The sequence below is a fragment of the Apium graveolens genome, chromosome 6, assembly GCF_009905375.1.
Source record: "Apium graveolens cultivar Ventura chromosome 6, ASM990537v1, whole genome shotgun sequence".
Lineage (NCBI taxonomy): Eukaryota > Viridiplantae > Streptophyta > Magnoliopsida > Apiales > Apiaceae > Apium > Apium graveolens.
This window is the reverse complement of record NC_133652.1, coordinates 223,225,053-223,250,958: the sequence shown is the minus strand read 5'-3', so window position 1 is coordinate 223,250,958 and position 25,906 is coordinate 223,225,053.

Genomic DNA, 25,906 nt, shown 5'->3' with positions numbered 1-25,906 from the left:
TAAATAAAATGATTATGTAAAATATTTTTCGGACTTAAATAATTAATTTTGATTGGTGTTGGGATGTACGTTGTATAAATGGTGGAGTAATATTGTGGATTGTTTTGATTATTGACGTCGATCGTAATCGACGGGTAGTTTTATAAACAAATAAGGTGCTGCCAAAAATTTCTAAAAATATATTGTAAATGTACATAATTATATTCTACGTGTTACCCCTAACAATATTCCGACTACGTGACTATGTGATTACGGGTTTATGTGTATAATAATAATACGAGTCGGGTTATCGGATTGAGTTGTTAGAATTTGAGGATATCAAGCATGTCGGTGTAACTGATTAGGGTATTCTGTATTTATAGATTCCGAACAAGTTTTCCCAGGATTAAAGTCAGCGTGAAAGCTACTTAGGGTTTTGTAAAGCGTTGCAAGGTAAGTACCCTGACCATTCTTTTATGGTTCAGTATATGTGAATAACTAAATGTTGTACTTTCGTAATGGAACAGAAACGTTTTAAGTTACGTATCCCCCATATTTGAAAATGTTGTTTAAAATTATGTTTTGGGGAAAAGTAACTTTTGAAAACACCTATCCCTAAATGTGATTTAAATGAAAAGAGGATTTGAATAGTGTGCTATGACAGAATTGATTTTGAAAAGAGATAGGTAAAAGTGATGATTTTGAAAACTGGATTAAAACGATCAGATATGGGATACGTTGGGGCCAGAGTAGGCCTATTGAGGTGGCGTAAGAGGCTAATTCGGTTGTGCGCACTGTATAACCGATTAGTCTGGAAGGTCAGAGACCTAGCTAGTCTCTGAGTTCCGGAACAGGTAAATGAGATGGCAGTTGGAGCCATAAATGAGATGGCAGTTGGAGCCGTCTGGTATTGATAGCCTGATCAGCTGTCTTCACATATTCATTACGTATCTGATTTGGTTTTGTGATTCCCGTAACGGTACGAATAGTTGATACAGTAATTTTATAAGTGTGACTAGCATGCTAAAATTGGACTCTGGTGTTTTTACAGCACGCTACTATGTTGTTTTGATGAAGCATGCTAGTTAGTGATATCTAGCTTTCTCTGATTTTGTTGTATAATGTTGATATCATGATTACAGTTCTGTTCCTATTATTGTTACATTACTGTTTTATTCTGTTATTCATATTTTGGTATTGCTGAGCGATTATGCTCACCCTTGCAAACTGTTATGTATATCTCGCAGATGCCTAGAAGATTAGTCAGACCAACCTATGTTCCCGCCCTACTGGACCCGGCTCCTCTGAGGTAGTTTGTATCAGGACATGAGGTCTGAGGAGTTGCTGAATAAAGTTAGAGTGTGTTAGATGTTGAATAAAGAGTTTGTAGTATTGAGAACCTGAATTATACTTGAACCTGGATCGGATCTTGGTTCGGGGTCAAGTTTGTATATTTTAATAATAATTCTGTTATATATATTTTGTTTTGGTAATTGTGTTTAGTGACATCAACCCCTGACCCCGGGGTTGAGGCCGTCACAGTTGGTATCAGAGCTACAGGTTCAAGTCCCTGATTCAGGTTAGGGATTGTGTCAAGTAGGTGATAACGTGAGTCTTTAAGTGTGAGTCAGCAACTCACATAGAGGAGCAAACCTTTAGAGTCAGTCGAGGGTTCCGACGGTCTTACCCTGGCATCTATTAAATGTTTTGATAGAATTGCCTTGACCTGGTTGTGTCTTGTCTTTATATTTATTATGTTGGCAGTGGCCGATTGCGATTTCGAGTTCTCCATCTCGGGAGAATCCTTCTGATTCAGATAGCTCAGATTCTGAGAGACCCCCGGATGCTGTTACTAAGGAGACCCCTATGCCTCCTCCCCTAGTCCCTTCCTTTGTGCCGAGAGACATCCCTGGATCTGGTCCTCGTCCCCGTTGGGTACGTAGGTCTGTGTCTGCTGTCAGGGATTTCCCTCCCGGCTGCGGTCCCAATTCTTCATGATGAGACCTCCGGTACCTCCTGTGGCCCCTAGTGGTACTTCTTCACCGATCCCTTACCATGTCCATAGGGCGGTGAATACTTCCTTTATCAGAGATCAGAGTCCGGAGTTTGCTGCTCAGTTGGACCAGGTACCTATTGCACCATTTCAGGGTATTTCTGCCCCTTCCCCTGAGGTGCGAGCCCGTGTGCGAGCATTGACCCAGATGGCTGTAGAGAGGGCTAGATCTGTTGACCGTTTCATTAGTTCAGAGTTCAGGGTGGTGCAGTATCAGGACCTAGTGAACTGGCTAGTGTTTGAGCTAGGTTCCATTGGTCGCAGTGGTAGTGGCTAGACAGAGTTGCAGCAGGGGGATGCAGAGCTCAAAGTTGACCTCTAGGAGTTCTGTAGATGTTTATCTTGTATATGTACATTATGTTGTGAAAGTTTATAGTAGGCGAGGCTGTTATGACAGCCAATTTTGGTGTGTACTCGGATAGTTTTTTTTTTCAGTTGGGTTTTCGATTGTACTAGTTGGATTCTGTTGGTTATTGTATTTCAGCTGATTTATCTTGTTGTTCAGTTTTTTATATATTATGTGTTGCTATTATTGTTGTTATTATTATTGTTGTTTCTGTTGCTGGAATTTTTAGATTATAATCATTCACTCAGGACGGATCCAATTATAATGGGGATGAGAATATTGTCTTAGTGGCAACGCTCTCCTGATACATAAATATAAACTGCCAGAGCAATCCATTTTCTTATATATGATTGTTATGTTTCAGGAGATGCCACCAAAGAGAAACTCTCAACCCAATAACGGATCTGCAGGGGATCCTTCGGTGAGTGACATGATGAACTTGTTGCATCAGCAGTCTGTACAGTTGGCCCAACAGCAGCAACAGCAACAATTGCAACAACAACAACAGCAACAGCAGCTCATACAACAACAACAACAGCAAATCCAACAGCAGCAACTACAAATCCAGCAGCAGCATGAGATAAGAGGGGCAAATCAGGATATTAGTTTTAAGTAATTGAAGCAGTGAAGCCCCCAGAGTTTAAAGGAGAGGTAGATCCTGTTGCTGCCAGGATATAGTTAAAGGAGATGGAAAAGGCGTTCGCGCTCACCAAGGTGAGTGAGAACTTAAAGACTGATTATGCTAGTAATTTTCTAAGGAATGACTCGAATTATTGGTGGGAATCTACGCGAGCCCAGGAAGGAGAAGGTCCAGTCCCATGGGCCAGATTTACAGAGTTATTTTTGGAGAAATATTTTCCGGACTGTCTCCATAGTCAAATGGAAGTGGAATTTTTGGAACTGAAACAAGGGGATAAAAGTGTCATGGAATATGAAGCAAAGTTTACGGAGTTGGCCCGTATAGAACCAGAATATGTGAGTTCAGAAGCTCAACGAGCGAAGCGGTTTCAGCAAGGGTTGAAGCCAGAAATAAGGAGTGGAGTTGTAGCCTTACAACTCAAGAAATATACTTCGGTAGTTCAGGCTGCCCTAGTGATAGAAAGTGATCAGAAATTAGCTGCAAAGGAGCAGGGTGAGAAGAAAAGGAAATTTGAAAGTGGACCCGCTAGATCAGAAGCAGGAATAGCGAGTCGGAAGTTCCAGCGTTGGTTTTGAAGGAATAAGAATAAGAGGTTCAAGAGGCAGGATTTTCCCCAGGCTAAACCCGGTACTACTTCAGTTAACTCTGCCCCGACGAGAATGAGTAAGCCAGTGGCTGATTATAGTATGTGTGGGAAAAAGCACAGTGGGCAGTGCCGAGAGAATGTTAATTGTTTTAAGTGTGGACAGAAAGGTCACTATTCCACGGAATGTAAGTCTGAGATTCAAGGAGTTACTTGTTTTAGTTGCGGCAAAGTGGGACACATAGCTAGGAATTGCAAGTCAGTGACCCAAGGTAATGCGGGAAGGAGTGTGTCTCAAGGACCAGCGACCAGTACTGCGAGAGCTAGGACTTTTAAGATGACCCAGAAATCTCCAGTTCATGACTCGGATGTGGTTGCAGGTACGCTTACTCTTAATTCCGTACATATTAACATTTTGTTTGATTCGGGAGCGTCCAAATCTTTTATATCTGTGAATTGTGTGAGTAAAATGCAATTGATGTTAGAAGACTTAGACGAATCTCTAACCATAAAAGTGGTTAATAAAGATAAAGTACCTGTAAAACAATTTTGTCCTAGATGTTCCCTCGAGATTTCAGGGTACAACTTCCCTGTTGACTTAATACCTTTCGAGTTGGGCGACTTTGATGTTATTTTAGGCATGGATTGGTTATCTTTACATAAGGCGAATATAGACTGTAAGAAAAAGAGAGTTGTTATGTACACCCCAGATAATAAAAGGATCAGTTACCAAGGGCAGAGGCAAGATAGGAAGTTCCTCTCAGTGATGCAAGCAAGAAGATTGTTGTGGCAAGGATGTGAAGCGTACTTGGCTCATGTAGTGGATACGAAGAAAGAGACCCCTATTTTGGATAAGATCCCTATAGTAAGAGAATTCCCTGACGTTTTTTACAGAAGAGTTACCAGGATTGCCACCTGATTGAGAGATAGAATTTTCCATTGATTTGATACCTGGAGCTGAACCATTTTCTAAGGCTCCATACAGGATGGCCCCGATGGAAATGAAAGAATTGGCTAAGCAACTTCAGGAATTATTGGATAAGGAAGTTATTTGACCCAGTATTTCCCCGTGGGGTGCTCCAGTGCTATTTGTGAAGAAAAAGGATGGAAGCATGAGATTGTGTATTGATTACAGAGAGCTGAATAAGTTGACAATAAAGAATAAGTATCCCTTACCACGAATCGATGATTTGTTTGATCAGCTTAAGGGAGCATGTTACTTCTCAAAGATTGACTTAAGATCTGGCTACCACCAACTGAAGATAAAGCCTGAGGATATCCCCAAGACTGCATTCAGAACAAGGTATGGCCATTATGAGTTTCTGGTGATGTCGTTTGGATTGACGAATGCACCAGTGGCTTTCATGGATTTGATGAATAGGGTATACAAGGAGTATCTGGATAAGTTTGTTATTGTATTTATTGATGACATTCTTATATATTTGAAGAACCCAGAAGATCACGCAGTGCATCTACAGATTGCCCTATAGAAGTTAAGAGAAAAACAATTATATGCGAAGTTTTCTAAGTGTGAGTTTTGGCTGACAGTAGTACAGTTTCTTGGTCACGTAATAAGTAAGGAAGGTATCAAAGTAGACCCAGTAAAGATCGAAGCCGTATCAAAGTGGGAGCAACCGAAGACACCAACAGAAATAAGGAGTTTCCTTGGATTAGCAGGATATTATCGACGGTTCGTAAAAGAATTCTCAAAGATTGCATCCCCATTAACCAAGTTGACCAGGAAGAATGAGAAGTTCATTTGGACGGAAAAGTATGAAGAAAGTTTCCAGGAATTAAAATGAAGATTATTGACGGCTCCAGTATTAGCATTGCCAGATGAGATGGGAAACCTTATAATCTACAGTGATGCTTCTTTGAAAGGATTGGGTTGTGTGTTAATGCAGTATGACAAAGTGATTGCTTATGCCTCCAGACAGCTAAAGCCTCACGAGCAAAAATATCCAGTTCATGACCTTGAATTGGCGGCTATAGTATTTGCTTTAAAGTTATGGCGTCACTACTTGTATGGAGAGAAATGCGATATTTACACAGATCATAAGAGCCTGAAGTACATATTCACGCAGAAAGATCTGAACATGAGACAGAGAAGGTTGTTGGAGTTGATTAAGGATTATGATTGTTCGATTAATTATCACCCAGGTAAAGCCAATGTAGTGGCTGATACCTTGAGTAGGAAGGAAAGGCTGAATATGGTTAAGATTGCGGAGGAATTGGCACGAGACTTGGAAAGAATGGAAATTGAAGTTCGAGTACTTAATGAAAGTCAGGAGCAACTATATGAAGTTACTTTCCAGCCAGCATTGATGGAAAATATCAAAAGGTGTCAAGAAGGAGTTATGGAACAAGAGTTGGATACTTTGACAGGAGAAGAGTTATGTACTCAAAACGATAGTCAAGGTTTGTATAGATTTTCGTCCAGAGTTTGGATTCCTAATGTAACGGAATTGAAGAACGAAGTATTGCAGGAAGCTCATAGCTCTAGGTTTTATATCCACCCTGGTAGTACCAAGATGTACCAGGATTTGAAGAGAAATTATTGGTGGCCAGGAATGAAGAAGGATATTGCCAATTGGGTTTATAAGTGTCACGTGTGTCAAACGGTAAAAGTAGAGCATCAACGACCGAGTGGATTGTTACAACCTTTGGAGATTCCCTAGTGGAAATGGGAAGAGATTGCTATGGATTTTGTGGTGGGATTGCCAAATACGAGAGCGAATCATGATGATATTTGGGTAATCATTGATAGGTTGACTAAGTCGGCGCATTTTCTTTCGATTAATGAAAGGTATTCGTTGGAAAGGCTAGTTAAGTTATACTTGGATGATATAGTTACCAAACATGGAGTGCCTATTTCTATAGTGTCGGATCGAGACCCGAGATTTAATTCCAGGTTCTGGACTAAATTCCAAGAGTGCCTAGAAACGAAATTGAATATGAGCACAGCATATCATCCTCAGACGGATGGCCAAAGTGAGAGGACGATTCAGACCATCGAGGATATGTTAAGAGTCTGTGTTCTGGATTTTAAGGGTAATTGGGATAAATACCTACTTTTGATTGAGTTCTCGTATAATAACAGCTACCATGCCAGTATTGGGATGCCACCTTACGAAGCTTTGTATGGACGAAAGTGTAGGTCACTGTTGTACTAGGAGGAGGTAGGAGAAAAGAAAGTGTTAGGTCCTGAGTTGGTTCAGCAGACCAAAGATGCCATAGTGTTGATTCGGAAAAGGTTGGAAGCAGCTCAAGATAGATAAAGAAAATACGCAGATTTGTATAGGAAAGATATGGACTTTGAGATAGGAGCTCTAGTGTCACTAAAAGTATCACCTTGGAAAGGGTTAGTACGATTTGGTCAGAAGGGTAAACTTAGCCCTAGATTCATAGGACCCTTTGAGGTTTTGAAGAAAGTGGGAAAGGTCGCTTATGAGATAGCGTTACCACCGCAGTAGCAGTGTAACACCCCCAAATCCGGGGTTGGGGATTCGGGTTGTCAGGAGTTCCATTTCCCTTATCAATACTTAATCTTAACAGTCAACCAACTACTAAGTACTGTGACCCCACAATATACACACACACACACCACAAGTTATAGTCTCAGAGATGAATATCAAAAATAACACAAGTTATTTTATTCCACAATTATCAACCGTTACACCTTAAAAGGGTTTCTGAATAAATTTACATTTCTTTGCCATTATTACAATTCATATAGATACATAAGTCTGGTACATCAGAAGTTGAAAGTCTAGCCTATTTGGTAATTTCTACCTCAGCTATAGCGGCATCAACGCTTCCAGAAAACTGCGGAATGTTTCCTAACCGCTTGCAAATTGGAAGCTTGGTCATGTTCATCTTTTCTATCTGTTGTTGTGTGATGAAAGAAGAAAGCAAGGGTGAGCAACAAGCCCACTGAAATAATATGTATAATAATTAACAATATATGAGCATTCTCATAGTACTCATGAAAGTCTTGGTCAAGAAGAAATGAACCAAGCTGATATCTTAACGCGACCAAGTCGCAAAATATTCAATATATATACATATATACTTTTCACAATCTTTGAAATCCTCTGACATGTATAACATCCACAGAGTTCCAATTTATAACTGTATAAAAATATCATTTCAAGGTGATCTCATATATCTAACCTTGTCTCAACGTTTTTCTGAAAATCTTTGACATGCACAAGATAATCATTTACTAGATATAAATTTAAAAGATGAAGTTACAAGATACTCCAATATACTTATATCTTTTCCGAATACTACTTGAACTACCACCGTTCAATATATAAATAGTTCATCCCATAGATTAAGCTACAAGACAAAACTTGTATAGAATCAATCTTTAAAATATCATCAAAATAAAATGAAGTTACGAGATACTTCATTTGATGTAAACATCATTTTGAAAACTCGACCCTGCCAACACTCAACAATCGCCCAACCGTAGCCTTTCTATCGAAGTGCTCTGGGTAGTGTTGCAGAAATATCTAACTGGATGATGAACTCGTTACGGGAGTTTGCCGCGCCAGGAAGACCACTCACGATGATCAGTCGCAGTAGTGCAACCCCACCATTTTCTACATGTAGAGGAGAACAGTCGGATTTACTTGTCAACTGAACGCTGGACTCCTAAGGGATGGACCGTCTTAGCGGAACTTCCGGGCCATTTGGGCCAATAAATAAGGCTGGGCCGGCGCCACTCGACCAGTTACGCCACTCCTAGTTCAGATGAAATCCATGACTCTGAAACGTAAAGTTCGTCCCCCCTTTCCCCAAGTAGCAACTTGTTGATACGGCTCCACCAAGAAACCGTATCTAGTTGGAAAGGAAAGCTCACCGATATTTCCCAGGCGATGCCTGTTAATGGATTAAACTTATTCCAAGAATTTTACTTCCCGAGTGTTGGGTAAGTAATCAAAAAGCCTTTTTATCAAAACAGCAACCTTGTTGCGAATATAAAAATACATCACGGAGCCGGATCCCTCAGATTTTTAAGCGAGTATTTAAATCCCCTTCGAAAGGAAGATTTTAAATTTAAAAACGAGTTTTGGGATCCGCTCTAACTTTTAAAATTATTTTGAAGACTCGAAAACATTTTTAAGAATGTTTTGAGTAATGTTGATTTAATAAAATAAATCAGCCCCAATATATTAGAAAATATCTGAATATTATTGTTTAAATAATATTCCCATAAAGGATAATCTTTATAAAAATAGTTGAAGTAGAACTTTTAAAACTCATACTTGAAATGAATAATAATAATTAACCAAAGATATGCTTATACAAAAGTACGATCTTTATTTGAATAATCGAAAATAAGTTTGATTATCGAAACATTATTCTTTAATAAAATAAAGAATATTATTTAATAAAATAAGCGGAGTCATAAGTCCTCGAATGAATATTCAAAATAATATTCATTAAATAAAATAAGCGGAGTCATAAGTCCTCGAATGATTATTCAAAATAATATTCATTAAGTAAAATAAAGTTATCGAATAAACCTTATTCGATTAATAGTTTTGAAAACTATTCATATATATATATAAATATATATATATATATATTATACTCGGGAACATCGACTCCCGGTTTAGAAAATGTTCACCTTTGGGTCCCCTATACTAAGGGTATACGCAACTACTGTTTATCTCTAGCATAGGTATTATGCAACTTATAAGCATTTGAATCAACAATTAGATATCAAGATTACAAAACAGACATGCATATATACCATATCAGCATGCTCCAATATATCGCAAGATTTGCTAATAACAATCATACACTTATCACAAGATAATGCATATACATATATACATCACAACAACAGTATAACGGGTAGAAAACTTGCCTAAGTGCTCCGGGGTAGACTTAAGCTTAGAGTGGGTCCGGTACCCTATGAACAAAAATATAAGCCGGAATTAAACCTGTTCGCTTAAGAAACTAGACTTTATCCACTTAGACCCTAACGTTCGCTTATACGCTTAACGATTTGCGTTAATCGTTCGCACACCCTCGGCTCCACCAATTTTAATAAATTAATCATTACGAATTTTAAGGCGACTCTTTCGCGAGTACTTTACCAACTTCCTAATCCACCTTACATATTTTTTTCGTAATCCAATTAGTCTTTTAGGGGCCTTAAACAAGGTTTCAAAGTAAAGCGAGGGGTAAAGGTTCATTCGCGAAATACCGTAACTTAAAATGGTCGTTTCTCCTAAACCGTACATTGGATTCAAGCGAACCACATACCAAAACGAAGCTTACGACATGATCTAGCTAAACATGGCAAAGTTACAGATTGTTCAGTGAGTTATCTGGTCCGAGGTTCATGTACAACAGTCTAAGGAAAACGGGCATTACGACGGCTATGTTTACGAGTTTTCCAAGTTTCTCACTACACCAAAACCTCACCAAACAACCCACAATCATTAACACATCAAAACATCAACTAAATAATACTATACCAGTCCTTATTCTTCATATTCTTCATCTCAACCAACCACAATCAAGTTCTATTAAATATAACAAGATTTATTCACCAAATCACTCCAAATTCAAATCAAACTACTAATAATCAAAGATCATGCTTCTCATTTAGAAACTCAACCTTCAAACTCACTAATAATCAAAGTAAAGGCTAGGGTTTGAATTTTATACCTTCCTTGGGAGGTGTTAAGTTGCTAGGAAACCTTAGGGAGCCTCCTACAAGCTTGATATTTCCAAGAAAATCAAGAACACAAAGTTAGGATTTGAAGTTTCTAAAAGTCCGATTGAAAGAACTGTAAAAATGAGGGTCTTACCATGCTAATTTGGACGAGACTTATGAACAAGAGTTGTAGTCCATCTCAATACCTTTCCAACGAGCTATAGAACACAACATTTGAGTCAGTATTGAAGGAGATATGGCAGTTTAAAGTTGCTGGGTTTGTTTTAGCCGAGAGCTTTTGCTCTTGGAAGCAAAAGTCAACTTCTAATTTTTGTATTTTATGATATTTGCTTGGTTGCTTCTCCTTTTTTCCTTGGAAAATGTTTTAGCTTTTTACCATGGTAAATTTTACATGGCCCAAAATCAACCAACAAAACAAAACCCCTTGTCATGCTTATGTCATCTTGCTTGTGTCATCTATTTGCCACATGTCTTTGTCTTGTGGTTTGATGATGTCATAATACCTTGGATTTTTGTACAAGCTTATCTCTTGGTTGCGTATTTGTTTTACGGTTCGCTTAACTTTCGTTCTCGATACCCGTTTGAGGGATCATATCTGGGATCTCATTATTTGAGCTTCCCTAAATCTTTCCTAATATTTTATAATCCTTTAATGATCCTCATTTATAATCCTTGAATTAAAATCCTTTTAATCATGTTACCTTATACTCAATTCTGTCGGTATCTGGTGGATTTTCGGGAAAAATCAAAGTGTTCGAATTCGAATTCTGAAGACCTTTACATACATTCATTTACTTTATGGAATACTAATACGATCTTAGAATTTCCATAACAGTACTCCTATATAGCGTGGTCTGATAATTTTTCTTAATCAGCATAGTCAGCAAAAGTTACTATTCATCAGGGTTTCAAAAATTCCAAAAATTGGGGTTATTACAGTCTCCCCTCCTTAAAAGGATTTCGTCCCGGAATCAGATAGAAAATGAATGGGGATACTTTCTTAGCATTGCACTTTCTAACTCTCAAGTCAATTTTCCCACATTGTGGTTGTGCTGCAAACTCTGACTAGCATGATAACCCTTCTTCTAAGCACTCGTTCCTTTTCGATCTATAACCCTTCCTGGTTGCTCCATATAGGTTACGTCTGGTTGCATGTCTATACGCTCATATGCCCCTATTATCTGGCATCCGGATTACACTTCCTTAACATTGATACGTGGAACACGTTATGAACTTGCTATAGGTTCGGGGGTAGGGCTAGCTCATATGCTAACTTTCCAATATGTCTTAATATCTCCAAGGGTCCAACAAATTGTAGACTTAGCTTTTCTTTCTTTCCGAACCTCATCAATCCTTTCCAAGGGATACCTTTAACATTACTAGGTCCCCTATTTCATAATACTCTTTATCCTTTCGAGTCAAATCAACATAGCTCTTATGTCCATCTTGGGCTACTACCAGCCGTCCTCTGATTAGATCTATTATATCCCTAGTCCTTTGGACCACTGCTGGTCCGAGCATCTTGCGCTCTGCAACTTCATCCTAACGTAAGGGAGATCGACATTGTGTTCCCTCAAGGATCTCATAAGGCGACATCTCGATACTAACATACGATCTATTTTCGTAAGAAAACTCAATCCGTGTTAAGTGATCATTCCAAATTTTTTCAAGTCTATCACACAGACTCTCATCATAGCTTCTTACGCTATAGGTTTTGCTTCTCAATACCCACTCTTTTCCAGTTCATAATCGTTACTATCTTTCGTACCTAATATTATACTGGTTACACTTTTGCTCGTTAGCGTTCTATAACCTTTTAATAATTACGTCAACCTTAGTATCACGAACGCATTAGATTCGGAATACCACCGCGCTGATACTACTTCCTTTCTAGCTGCTTCCATCTTCGAAAGCTTGATCTATCGTATAGAAGTAAAAGATTTTATTGAGAGATCACTATGATCATGAACACTTGTTACATCGCATAGTTAGTACAGAAGGTGGCCAGCCTTTAGTACTTGACAAGCAATTAAACAATAGATGGTATCCTACTAGGCTTCTATCACACAGATAGATAGTCATTCGGCAATACCTCCCCTTCTGGAAGGGTTGTTCTTCTCAGCTTATATAAAATGAAAAGGAGAGACAAAAACGAATTGAAGAGAATTGTATATGAAAAAGTACTGCCACAATATCTGGCTTGGAATCTACCTCTGAACTATAGAGGTTTGTCATAGGAGAACAAGACATTTATATATATCAACATTAAGTATTATAGCATCGTATTTTGCATGCCTAAATATTTTGCTATTCCGTCCATCAATCTATGAACCCATGTTCTTGCTTGAGCTCATAAACAATCACCTTTAAAACTCCCTCGACATCGAAAATCGAATCTGGGATTTTATTCTAGAAATCATCATTACTAGAATTTTATGCTTGTACTGCAACCTTCCTCGTATAGTAATACGACTCTATATTGATAAGAAGGAATAAATATTCAATAGGTAGACAATCGACTTAATTAGTCTATCAATGATGACTTATATATCACCACGACCCGATTAGTGGTACTCAATCTCAACATCCATTCCAATACAACTCTCACGCTTGTAATAGGCTCATTACTTGCAGAATCATTCCTGCATTACTATGGTCCACCACTGACCTACTGTAGTCATTCATTTTCTATGAAATCTTAATAGCTAACCATACGGAGTCCATACATGTCGTATCGAATTCTTCTAAGGAGGCAACATAATCACCATTCCATGATTCATGAAGAACACTCCTGAACTTGGCGTATATATGACATGAAGCAGATAAAATTACAGAAGAGTTTCAATAAAAGCAATGATAGCAGGTTAGTACCATTATTAACCATATGTCTTTATTTGGAGATATGAAGCTCAAAGGTTCATTTAGTCCTTTCGTAACATGGTCCTGGCTTATCTCAAGATATGACCTTATAAGATAGATAGCCCGCTCACGGCGATTTCATAAATTAAATCTTTACCAAACTACTATCACGGTTGAGTATTGCACAATCATCAGAAGGAATGTCAATCTTTCAAACCATAATACAATCTTCATGGCTTTAACCATTATCACTGTATTCCTCTGGCACGAGCGCCGATAATTGTCTTCTTACACTTAAAGTGTCGGCCACTTCTTTGGCCTTTCCTGATAGTAATATTTCCTTACAATCAATGTCATTTTAACCACCTTCACTAAATTTTTCTACCTCATTTCAAATAACTACTTATGTGAAAATGCTTTTCTTAAGTCCTTGTGATAAAAAAAATCACCATTTTTCCATAAGTCACTGCCTTAGTCTTTAAATGTAAACATTATCATGGCTGACTCTCGATCGTACTTAGGCCATCTTTTATTTTGGGCCTTTCTTGCTTTAATAATTCTGACCTTCATTGGTTCAATCTATACTTCTTATGGTTTAACACGTGCCCACCTGGCATTATTATAATTACGCCATTTTTCCTTTATCAAATTTCTATTCTTGAGAACTTCGAATATTACCTTTCTCCTTATAAAACCTCTAAGGTTATCCTTAAATCGTTCCTCCTGTATTCCCTAGATACAGGCATATCAAAATATCATTTACTAATACTAGAACCATTATTTATACACTTCTGAAAAATTTCTCCACCGATCCTTAAAGGTTGTTGTTACCTTAATCCTTTCTAATTCATACTGTCAAAACTCATACTGTCCCTATTAAGGGCGAAATGCCAACCTTTATGCATTCCCCTAGGGTTCATCTTAAGTTATCAAAGTTATATCCTTAATTCCACCTTTAAAAAGGTACTTGCATCCTTCCATGGATAAATCAAGTCATATATCTTTGATAGATTATCTTATTCAATCATTCCCACCTCGATAGTCTATACCAATTTCACAATAGCATCCTTATTCAAACTGAGGTCAACCCTTACGGCCTTCAAAAGATAACAATGGTTACCCGCTTTTCCTTCCTAATTTGGTAATGACAACAAGGATGTTCTGGAAGATATTGGTCATGTTCAACGTGAACTTCTTCTTAATAATTCCTCATTTACTTTTGTTATTTATCTCAACAGTCATCTCAATGTTGGGATATCTTTCATACCTGGTGTCTCCCTTTCTGGGTATCATGCCCTCGGTCTTACACTTCACATTCTTGAAGGTCACTTCCTTCATTCAATTTTACTAATTTTTTACTTTCTTGTCTCCTCAGTCTATCCGCGTCTCATTATTTATCCTTCAAACTATCTCAAGGTTTCCTCGACTTCTCCCAACTTACAGGGGATAAACTATATGTATCTCTTATGCCTTCAACCATCAACTTTAACTCATGGTGAATCACCCTCATCCTGACGATTACATACTTTTCTATTTCTATTGCTACGAGTCTTTAGGGTTTCCTCATACCCAACTCCCTTATCATTCCTCAAACTCTATTGTCTTTATTTTCCTTTCCACTTCAGTTTCTTTTTTTTTTATTTTCTTTTCTATTACAATCATTTCATGAACCCACTACTCATTGACTTCAAACATCACGTCGTTCTGGGATTCTTGTCATCAGAATGAATCTTGACAACTTTTACAACTTAGCTTCATAATTCATCATACTCGTCCGCCTTTGTTCTGGCTCTAAAGCTTTTACACTATCTCCATAACCTTGGGAATTACTTTCCCGAAAACAATTGACTGAACTTTAAATAGTTTATTCTAACCTCTGGCTCCGTGCCTTTCTTGGTCTTTCACCAGCGGGTGGCCTCTCTCTTAGAAGGGTAAGTGATAAAAATAGTCTTTTGTGATTCGTCCATCATTTAGAATCTCAAATGATTCCTATATTTCCTTTAGCCAGGCTTTCGCCTCTACTGGGTTCGCTTGTTCCTTGGAACTCTGAGAGCATAGCGACTTAAAGGTCCTGAAAGAATTTCCCACCGCACTGTCTCCTCAGGGTGGTTGTTGGGGATAATAGTCTAAATTCTCTTTAGACAGGTCCAAGAATTATCGTATAGGAGTACCGTCTCAGGTCTCCTTTCTTTACTCAACTTTCTGTATCCTTAGTATGAAATGTTTCATCCTTCTCCCATACTTGGGGTTATCTTATACGTTAAAATCCTTGTTTTCCACTTCATTATGTTATATGCTCCTTCTTTCTTAATGGCAACCTCCCTGACTATCACATTCGGGGTTTGCCCTAAATCTTATTCCTCGAGCTATGGATTTTATCTAAGATCCAGTCCTTAAGCTCTTAAACATTTGGAACCCAAATTCTGTAGGAATACCTCATTATTCCCTTATCATTTTTCTTGGTATTAATCTCTTCTCCAGTCATTGACTCTCTGCCTTCATTCATCACTTTTTCTTGGCACAATATGATCTTTTTCGATAATTCGGGCTGTATTGCAATCTCAAACAGCATTTCGGTACTGGCTCCGGTTACCTTCACTTTTATTTCCATTTTCTCAAAATCTCTTATCAACTCTCCCAAAGACATTTTCATCTTGAGTCTCTCCTTTATACTAAGGGCATTAGCCACCATTTTGGCTTTCCCTGGATGATAAAGAATCTCATAATCGTAATCCTTGATTAGCTCTAACCACCTCCTCTGGTGCATGTTGAGCTCTTTCTGCGTGAAAATGCACTAGAGCACTTATGGCTTGTGTAAATCTCGCACTTCTCTCCATACAAGTAGTTCCTCCAATCTTTAGGGCAAAACTATTGCCACGAGCCCAAGCTCATGGGTGGGGATATCGAATTTTATATTCCCTTAATTGTCTTGATGCGTACGCGATTACCTTGTTGTGCTGTATAAGAAGCACCCTAATTCCTTATGTGAAGCGTCACTACAAATCACAAAATCTCCTTTTCCATCCGGAAACACCAACATAGGAGCCGTCACCAACCTTTGCTTCAGTTTTTGAAAGCTGTTCTCGCATTTCTCTGTCCATTCGAACTTTTTAGTCTTATGAGTAAGTCGCGTTAAAGGGGCTACTATCTTTATGAACTTGAACGAACCTCAGGTAGTGACCGACCAATCCTACCTCTGGTAGTTTCCCTAACCATGGTCATCAATTCCTCAGTGGTCCTTTATTCATTCTTGTTAGGATCCCCCACGGGATCCTCCTCAACAACAATCCCTTCTAGGACAACATCCTCAACCGCTACATCCTCAATATGAATATCATCAATTCCCTCGTTAGGAAGCTATATCGGATCCATAATCTGATCTCCAATAAGTAATAAAATATCATCGCGTTGTTGCTCCTCAACCTCAGGGTTCGGAGTCCCGCTACCATATACGATAATGAACTACGCTTCTATCACGATATTTATAAGGGTTCCCATAAGGGTTTTAACTGTCAGTACTACGTTAGGTAGTCCGACTATGAACTTGGCAAGAGTTCTTATTATTTTAGTGAACTTATTATTTTAACGTCATATCATCTCTGAGGTTTATAACACTTAGCTCTGATACCATTTCTGTAACACCCCCAAATCCGGAGTCGGGGATTCGGGTTGTCAGGAGTTCCATTTCCCTTATCAATACTTAATCTTAACAGTCAACCAACTACTGAGTACTGTGACCCCACAATATATACACACACACCACAAGTTATAGTCTCAGAGATGAATACCAAAAATAACACAAGTCATTTTATTCCACAATTATAAACCGTTATACCTTAAAAGGGTTTCTGAATAAATTTACATTTCTTTGCCATTATTACAATTCATATAGATACATAAGTCTGGTACATCAGAAGTTGAAAGTCTAGCCTATTGGTAATTTCTACCTCAGCTATAGCGGCATCAACGCTTCCAGAAAACTGCGGAACGTTTCCTAACCGCTTGCAAATTGGAAGCTTGGTCCTGTTCATCTTTTCTATCTGTTGTTGTGTGATGAAAGAAGAAAGCAAGGGTGAGCAACAAGCCCACCGAAATAATATGTATAATAATTAACAATATATGAGCATTCTCATAGTACTCATGAAAGTCTTGGTCAAGAAGAAATGAACCAAGCTGATATCGTAACGCGACCAAGTCGCAAAATATACTTTTCACAATCTTTGAAATCCTCTGACATGTATAACATCCACAGAGTTCCAATTTATAACTGTATAAAAATATCATTGCAAGGTGATCTCATATATCTAACCTTGTCTCAACGTTTTTCTGAAAATCTTTGACATGCACAAGATAATCATTTACTAGATATAAGTTTAAAAGATGAAGTTACAAGATACTCCAATATACTTATATCTTTTCCGAATACTACTTGAACTACCACCGTTCAATGTATAAATAGTTCATCCCATAGATTAAGCTACAAGACAAAACTTGTATAGAATCAATCTTTAAAATATCATCAAAATAAAATAAAGTTACGAGATACTTCATTTGATTCAAACATCATTTTGAAAATTCGACCCTGCCAACACTCAACAATCGCCCAACCGTAGCCTTTCTATCGAAGTGCTCTGGGTAGTGTTGCAGAAATATCCAACTGGATGATGAACTCATTACGGGAGTTTGCCGTGCCAGGAAGACCACTCACGATGATCAGTCGCAGTAGTGCAACCCCACCATTTTTTACATGTAGAGGAGAATAGTCGGATTTACTTGTCAACCGAACGCTGGACTACTAAGGGATGGACCGTCTTAGCGGAACTTCCGGGCCATTTGGGCCAATAAATAAGGCTGGGCCGGCGCCACTCGACCACTTACGCCACTCCTAGTTCAGATGAAATCCATGACTCTGAAACGTAAAGTTCGTCCCCCCTTTCCCCAAGTAGCAACTTGTTGATACGGCTCGACCAAGAAGCCGTATCTAGTTGGAAAGGAAAGCTCACCGATATTTCCCAGGCGATGCCTGTTAATGGATTAAACTTATTCCAAGAATTTTACTTCCCGAGTGTTGGGTAAATAATCAAAAAGCCTTTTTATCAAAACAGCAACCTTGTTGCGAATATAAAAATACATCACGGAGCCGGATCCCTCAGATTTTTAAGTGAGTATTTAAATCCCCTTCGAAAGGAAGATTTTAAATTTAAAAACGAGTTTTGGGATCCGCTATAACTTTTAAAATTATTTTGAAGACTCGAAAACATTTTTAAGAATGTTTTGAGTAATGTTGATTTAATAAAATAAATCAGCCCCAATATATTAGAAAATATCTGAATTTTATTGTTTAAATAATATTCCCATAAAGGATAATCTTTATAAAAATAGTTGAAGTAGAAGTTTTAAAACTCATACTTGAAATGAATAATAATAATTAACCAAAGATATGCTTATACGAAAGTACGATCTTTATTTGAATAATCGAAAATAAGTTTGATTATCGAAACATTATTCTTTAATAAAATAAAGAATATTATTTAATAAAATAAGCGGAGTCATAAGTCCTCGAATGAATATTCAAAATAATATTCATTAAATAAAATAAGCGGAGTCATAAGTCCTCGAATGATTATTCAAAATAATATTCATTAAGTAAAATAAATTTATCGAATAAACCTTATTCGATTAATAGTTTTGAAAACTATTCATATATATATATAAATATATATATATTATACTCGGGAACATCGACTCCCGGTTTAGAAAATGTTCACCTTTGGGTCCCCTATACTAAGGGTATACGCAACTACTGTTTATCTCTAGCATAGGTATTATGCAACTTATAAGCATTTGAATCAACAATTAGATATCAAGATTACGAAACAGACATGCATATATACCATATCAGCATGCTCCAATATATCGTAAGATTTTCTAATAACAATCATACACTTATCACAAGATAATGCATATACATATATACATCACAACAATAATATAACGGGTAGAAAACTTGCCTGAGTGCTCCGGGGTAGACTTAAGCTTAGAGTGGGTCCGGTAACCTATGAACAAAAACATAAGCCGGAATTAAACCATGGTCGCTTAAGAAACTAGACTTTATCCACTTAGACCCTAACGTTCGCTTATACGCTTAACGATTTGCGTTAATCGTTCGCACACCCTCGGCTCCACCAATTTTAATAAATTAATCATTACGAATTTTAAGGCGACTCTTTCGCGAGTACTTTACCAACTTCCTAATCCACCTTACATATTTTTTTCGTAATCCAATTAGTCTTTTAGGGGCCTTAAACAAGGTTTCAAAGTTAAGCGAGGGGTAAAGGTTCATTCGCGAAATACCGTAACTTAAAATGGTCGTTTCTCCTAAACCGTACATTGGATTCAAGCGAACCACATACCAAAACGAAGCTTACGACATGATGTAGCTAAACATGGCAAAGTTACAGATTTTTCAGTGAGTTATCTGGTCCGAGGTTCATGTACAACAGTCTAAGGAAAACGGGCATTACGACGGCTATGTTTACGAGTTTTTCAAGTTTCTCACTACACCAAAACCTCACCAAACAACCCACAATCATTAACACATCAAAACATCAACTAAATAATACTATACCAGTCCTTATTCTTCATATTCTTCATCTCAACCAACCACAATCAAGTTCTATTAAATATAACAAGATTCATTCACCAAATCACTCCAAATTCAAATCAAACTACTAATAATCAAAGATCATGCTTCTCATTTAGAAACTCAACCTTCAAACTCACTAATAATCAAAGTAAAGGCTAGGGTTTGAATTTTATACCTTCCTTGGGAGGTGTTAAGTTGCTAGGAAACCTTAGGGAGCCTCCTACAAGCTTGATCTTTCCAAAGAAATCAAGAACACAAAGTTAGGATTTGAAGTTCTAAAAGTCCGATTGAAAGAACTGTAAAAATGAGGGTCTTACCATGATAATTTGGACGAGACTTATGAACAAGAGTTGTAGTCCATCTCAATACCTTTTCAACAAGCTATAGAACACAACATTTGAGTCAGTATTGAAGGAGATATGGCAGTTTAAAGTTGCTGGGTTTGTTTTGGCCGAGAGCTTTTGCTCTTGGAAGCAAAAGTCAACTTCTAATTTTTGTGTTTTATGATATTTTCTTGGTTGCTTCTCCTTTTTTCCTTGGAAAATGTTTTAGCTTTTTACCATGGTAAATTTTACATGGCCCAAAATCAACCAACAAAACAAAACCCCTTGTCATGCTTATGTCATCTTGCTTGTGTCATCTATTTGCCACATGTCTTTGTCTTGTGGTTTGATGATGTCATAATACCTTGGATTCTTGTACAAGCTTATCTCTTGGTTGCGTATTTGTTTTACGGTTCGCTTAACTTTCGTTCTCGATACCCGTTTGAGGGATCATATCCGGGATCTCATTATTTGAGCTTCCCTAAATATTTCCTAATATTTTATAATCCTTTAATGATCCTTATTTATAATCCTTGAATTAAAATCCTTTCAATAATGTTACCTTATACTCAATTATGCCGGTATCTGGTGGATTTTCGGGAAAAATTAAAGTGTTCGAATTCGAATTCTGACGACCTTTACATACATTCATTTACTTTATGGAATACTAATACGATCTTAGAATTTCCATAACAGTACTCCTATATAGCGTGGTCTGATAATTTTTCTTAATCAGCATAGTCAGCAAAAATTACTATTCATCAGGGTTTCAAAAATTCCAAAAATTGGGGTTATTACAAGCAGCACATTCATAATGTGTTCCACGTGTCTATGTTGAAGCCCTATGTCCCTAATTCGAATCAAGTCATAGAATACGAACCGATTGAGCTTCAACCATATTTGTCCTATGTGGAACAACCGGTCCAAATCCTATATCGTAAGGAACGAGTCCTTAGGAATAAATCGATTCCTATAGTAAAAGTTTTTTGGAGAAATTCTCGAGTAGAAGAGTCTACTTGGGAATTAGAGTCAGACATGCTTGATAAATATCCTCATCTGTTTAATTAAGTCAGATTCTGGGGACAGAATCTTTTTAAGGGGGAAAGGATATAATGACTCGGGTATATATTTTATTTTATTTGGAAATGTAATAGAGGTTTAAGCAAATAAATAAAATGTGTCTATTGATTTTGGCAGCGGTTACTGATTGTTATTTAAGTATTTATGATTTGTTGATATGTGGGATTGGAATTGTGTGATTTATTGGTGAGTTATATGATTTTATTTCGCTTGTAAAAGTGATTTTATTGTAGTTTAATTCCATAAATATTTGGGTTGTCTTTAAAATTGGAGTTCTAATTCTATAATTTCAATAATTATTTTTAGGACTTTCTAAAATTGAGAAATCAACATTTCATCAATTATTTATTTTTAAATGATTTTCTGAGTGTGTTTAATGCTAAAATCTATATTTAATTATGGAAATCTTTAAAAATTATGAAAATTATATTTTATTAAGTTCGTATTATTCTGAGAATTTTAAAATTATTTCGGGAATTTTTGGGATTTATTTTACCCGCGCGTTGATTCGTTTATTTGTTAAAAGCGGGTATAAATTGTGTTTTAAAAATTGGTTTAAAATTTTGAAAGTTACGTTTTTATTTACTTCGGGATATTTATAATATTTTAAAGCTATTTTCGTAATTTTCGGAGGTTGTTTTATTCGCACCTTATTCCGTTAATTTCGAAATTTGGGACAAAAACCGGGTCGCGAGGAGTTCGTGTCAATTCTTATTGCCACGTGTTATAATTCTGTTAATATTGCAGACACGTGTTAGCTGCTGGAATTTTCAGGAAAGAAAAAAAAATGGAGAGGAGATAAACACAATTGTGTTCACCCCTCCCCTGTCTCCTTTCTCTCCCGATCAATCTCTTCATCTCTCTTTCCCTTCGATCTTTCTATCTTCCCTGCTTATCCCTCGCCCCTCCCCCTCTGTTCCCCTTGTCGCCGTGGTGCTCCTGCATTTTTCCGGTGAGTCGCCAGCAAATGCCTTACCCTTGCATCATTGGCAATAGATGAGATGTCTTCAGGTGTGTAATCACCTTTCTCCTTTGGTATCATCTTTTCTAGTTGATCAGCAACTGCAACAAAGAGCTTGGTAGGCTTATATGGTCCATAATTAATTCTATCAAGGTATTCTGGATCTATGGCTTCGAGAAATATAGCCATTTTTACCTTCAATATAGGATACTCAGATGCTCTCAGTGTGGGAACCTTAATACTCTCATATCGACTGTGGGTTTGATTGTTTTGAGTATCTAGAGTTTTGGTGGGCTTAGGTGGAGTTTGTGTTTCTTCAGACATGATTGTAAAATGGATCTCACTGTTTGTATATCAATAAAGAGGCTCTGATACCACTTGTTAAGTCACACAACACTATAGAAGGGGGTTGAATATTGTGTTTATAGAATCAAATCGATTTAGAACACAAGTATGTAACAGTAATCAAGTTTATTCAATATAATAAGCTTTGTTACAAAGTAGGTTAAACTACTCTCTCAGTGATGAACAATATCACTAAGAGCTGCTAGGTTACAACGAATAATGTTCTCGTGAATGATAACACATATAGTGTAAACCCTAAGTTGTGTTTATATAGTACACAGTTACAAGATATCTTCTAATTGATATGAAATATGACTATGTCTCCTAAAATATGTCAATCAGATATTATCTTCTGTAGTCCTATAGCTGTCCAACTCTCCATGCATATCTTCCTTTGTTTTAGTCCAGATCCTCTCCTGTAAATCAGCCGTATTCCTTATCTGAAGTACCCGCACTTAAGTCCTAAATCCTGACGGTCTTAAGTTCTGATATAAGTTCTGACTTCAGTAAGTTCTGATTTCCAGTAAATCTTGATAAGTCCTGACATTAAGTTCTGAAACTAAACACAAATCAGATTAGACATGACATCTCATATATATCTAATATAAAGTCCATAAATTATTTATAAAATCATATAACAATATTAAAATTAATAGAAAAATATCAAAATTATCTATATTTTATTTTGGACCTAAAAAATTAAAATACTCAAAATTTATCATATCTACACATCCAAACACAGATACCACTTAACAGATAATTCACCAAAATTCATATAATAATCACAGAGTATCTATTTATTGATAAAAATAATTACACGATATATCTCGGATATTACAGTCAGTGCATATACTATTTTCATAAACAAGTTTATATATATAGTGTGTGTGTGTGTGTTGTGGACCCCAAACTTCTGACCCAGGTTTGGAGGGCGCCCCAGGTTTGGTATCAGAGCAATAGTTTAAAAGTCACTGCCACAAGCCTAGATTGTCGGGAATGGGTAGAGGGTTAAGGTTAGAATTAAGAAATAGAAAAATAGGACATCGAGAGGTTAAGTGTGACTAAATAGTAGGTTTTAGTATGATTCGTGATGAGATTCGAGATTCTTATCTAGCAACGTAATTTTCAGATAGCAGTGATGGCAGATTCCTTTATTCCAATATCATCTGATCATTCGGAGCCTTCAGTTCAAGGACCGTCATCTGATCCACGCCCTGCTCTTCCACCAGTGACAACTATAATACCAGTTGTGACGGTTGCACCATTACGAGCTATTCCACCTCCAGGTGTGAGACCACCTATTCGAGGACCCCCAATTGCTGATTCTACTTCTACCGGACATTCAGTAGCGGGTGCATCATTCCAGTTTACTCCACAACCTGTTCCATACCATAAGTATGAAGCTCTTCTTTTGTAACTAGACTCCATGTTGGCTCAGATTCAGGAGATACAGTATATTATAAGGACCATAGATGTTGACAGGAAAGTGAGGGAGCTTCGGAATGAGATTCAGGTAACCCGGATACTGGAGGCTAGACTACATGGAGCTCCTTGAGAGTATGCAACCCCAGATGCTCTTATGGTGTGGTCCAAAGAGGTTTTAGAGGATCTTATGAAGCTTGGTGGACCCGAGTTTCCTTGAAACTAGACGACAGAAATGATGTCACAACAAATATATGTATAATAATGTGTAATGTGTATTATCAGACTTTTGATGGTATATAAATAAAGTAGACTTACTAAATAATGAATAGGCATGTTGTACCTTTGCTTTTGTCAAAATGTTTTAATGCTTGTACTACCAAACTTTGATATATATATATATATACCAGTACCTTTTCTTTTTCCAGCATTGTCATTTACATTACTATACCTGTTTTATCTTATTTACTGTACCAGTTATAAAACTCCTGTGATAACCTGCACCCTTTTCCCTTAACTATTCACATTATGTAAAGAAGAATGCAATTTACTTAGTTCAAGTATTGAAAATGTTTTCAAAAAGAGATATTTCTATTTTACAAAAACTTATCAGAAAAATGGATTTGATTTTAAGGCTAAATAAGTTGTTTGATTCTTTACAGAAAATGCCTCCCAGTAGAAATACCCATTCCACCAACCAGAATGAAGAGACCAACAACAACAACCAAGACAACAATAACCAGAATGCAAATCCAGGTCCCATAGACCCAACTGTAGCCCAGATTTTTCAGATATTGGCTCAACAAACAGTCCACCAGACTCAAGAACAGCAGAAGCAGACTAATCCTCAGGTAACCTTTAAGACTTTTCAGGCGATGAATTCACCGGAATTTAAAGGTTTTATAGATCCTATTGAGGCAAGAGTTTGATTGAAGGAAATTGAGAAGGCATTTGCCTTAGTCAAGGTGAGAGAGAAGCAGAAGACTGAGTTTGCGAGTTACTATCTGAAGAATAAATTTACCTACTTGTGGGAAACTGTTAAGGCATTGGAAGGTACATATGATGTTGTATGGGATAGATTCAAGGAGTTGTTCTTGGAGAAGTATTTCCCTCAGTTTGTTCAGGATCAAATGGAATTGAAATTCATGGAGTTAAAACAGAGAAATATGTATGTGGCGGATTATAAAAGTAAGTTTAAAGAGTTGTCCAAGTTTGTACCATCATATGTGGACACCGATAGGAAGAAAGCTAAGAGGTTTCATCAAGGTCTTAAGCCTTGGATCCGAGGGAAAGTGGCCATATTTGAATTGGATACGTATATGGGAGTTGTACAGAAGGCTATTATCACGGAAACAGAGAGTGAAATGTCACAGAAGGAGAAGGAAGGTAAAAAGAGGAAGTTTGGGGAAAGTGAAGGATAATCCCAAGCAGGGAAGTTTCTAAATTTTAATCAGAGGAAAGGTAAGTTTCATCTAGGAAGGAATCTTAACTTCGGAAGACATAATGTAGGCGATGGAGGACAAGGAAACCGTCTAGCCACTGGGAACCAGCCAACCCAGCAGAGACCAGCTCTACCATATTGCCAGGTATGTGGAAAGAAACATGGTGGAATTTGCAACAAGTTGAATGTGGTTTGTTATAGATGCAATCAGAGGGGGCACTATTCAAGGGAGTGTCGTAACCAACCAGCCAGAGAGCCAGCAAATAAAGATCAGCCTACCAGGATTCAGGCAGGCAAGGTTCTAGCAATTGGGTTTGCCTGTTTCAAGTGTGGGAAGCCAGGACACATAGCAAGGGATTGCAAGACACCAGTTCCAGTCAATAATCCGCTGAGAATCATGGGAGCTACTCCAACAGTGAATAAACCTCCCAGAGCTCAATTTTATGACATGTTTGTGAAGGATGCTATCATGGACACTGATTTTGTGGCAGGTACGCTTACTGTGAATTCTTTGTGCTAAAGTGCTAG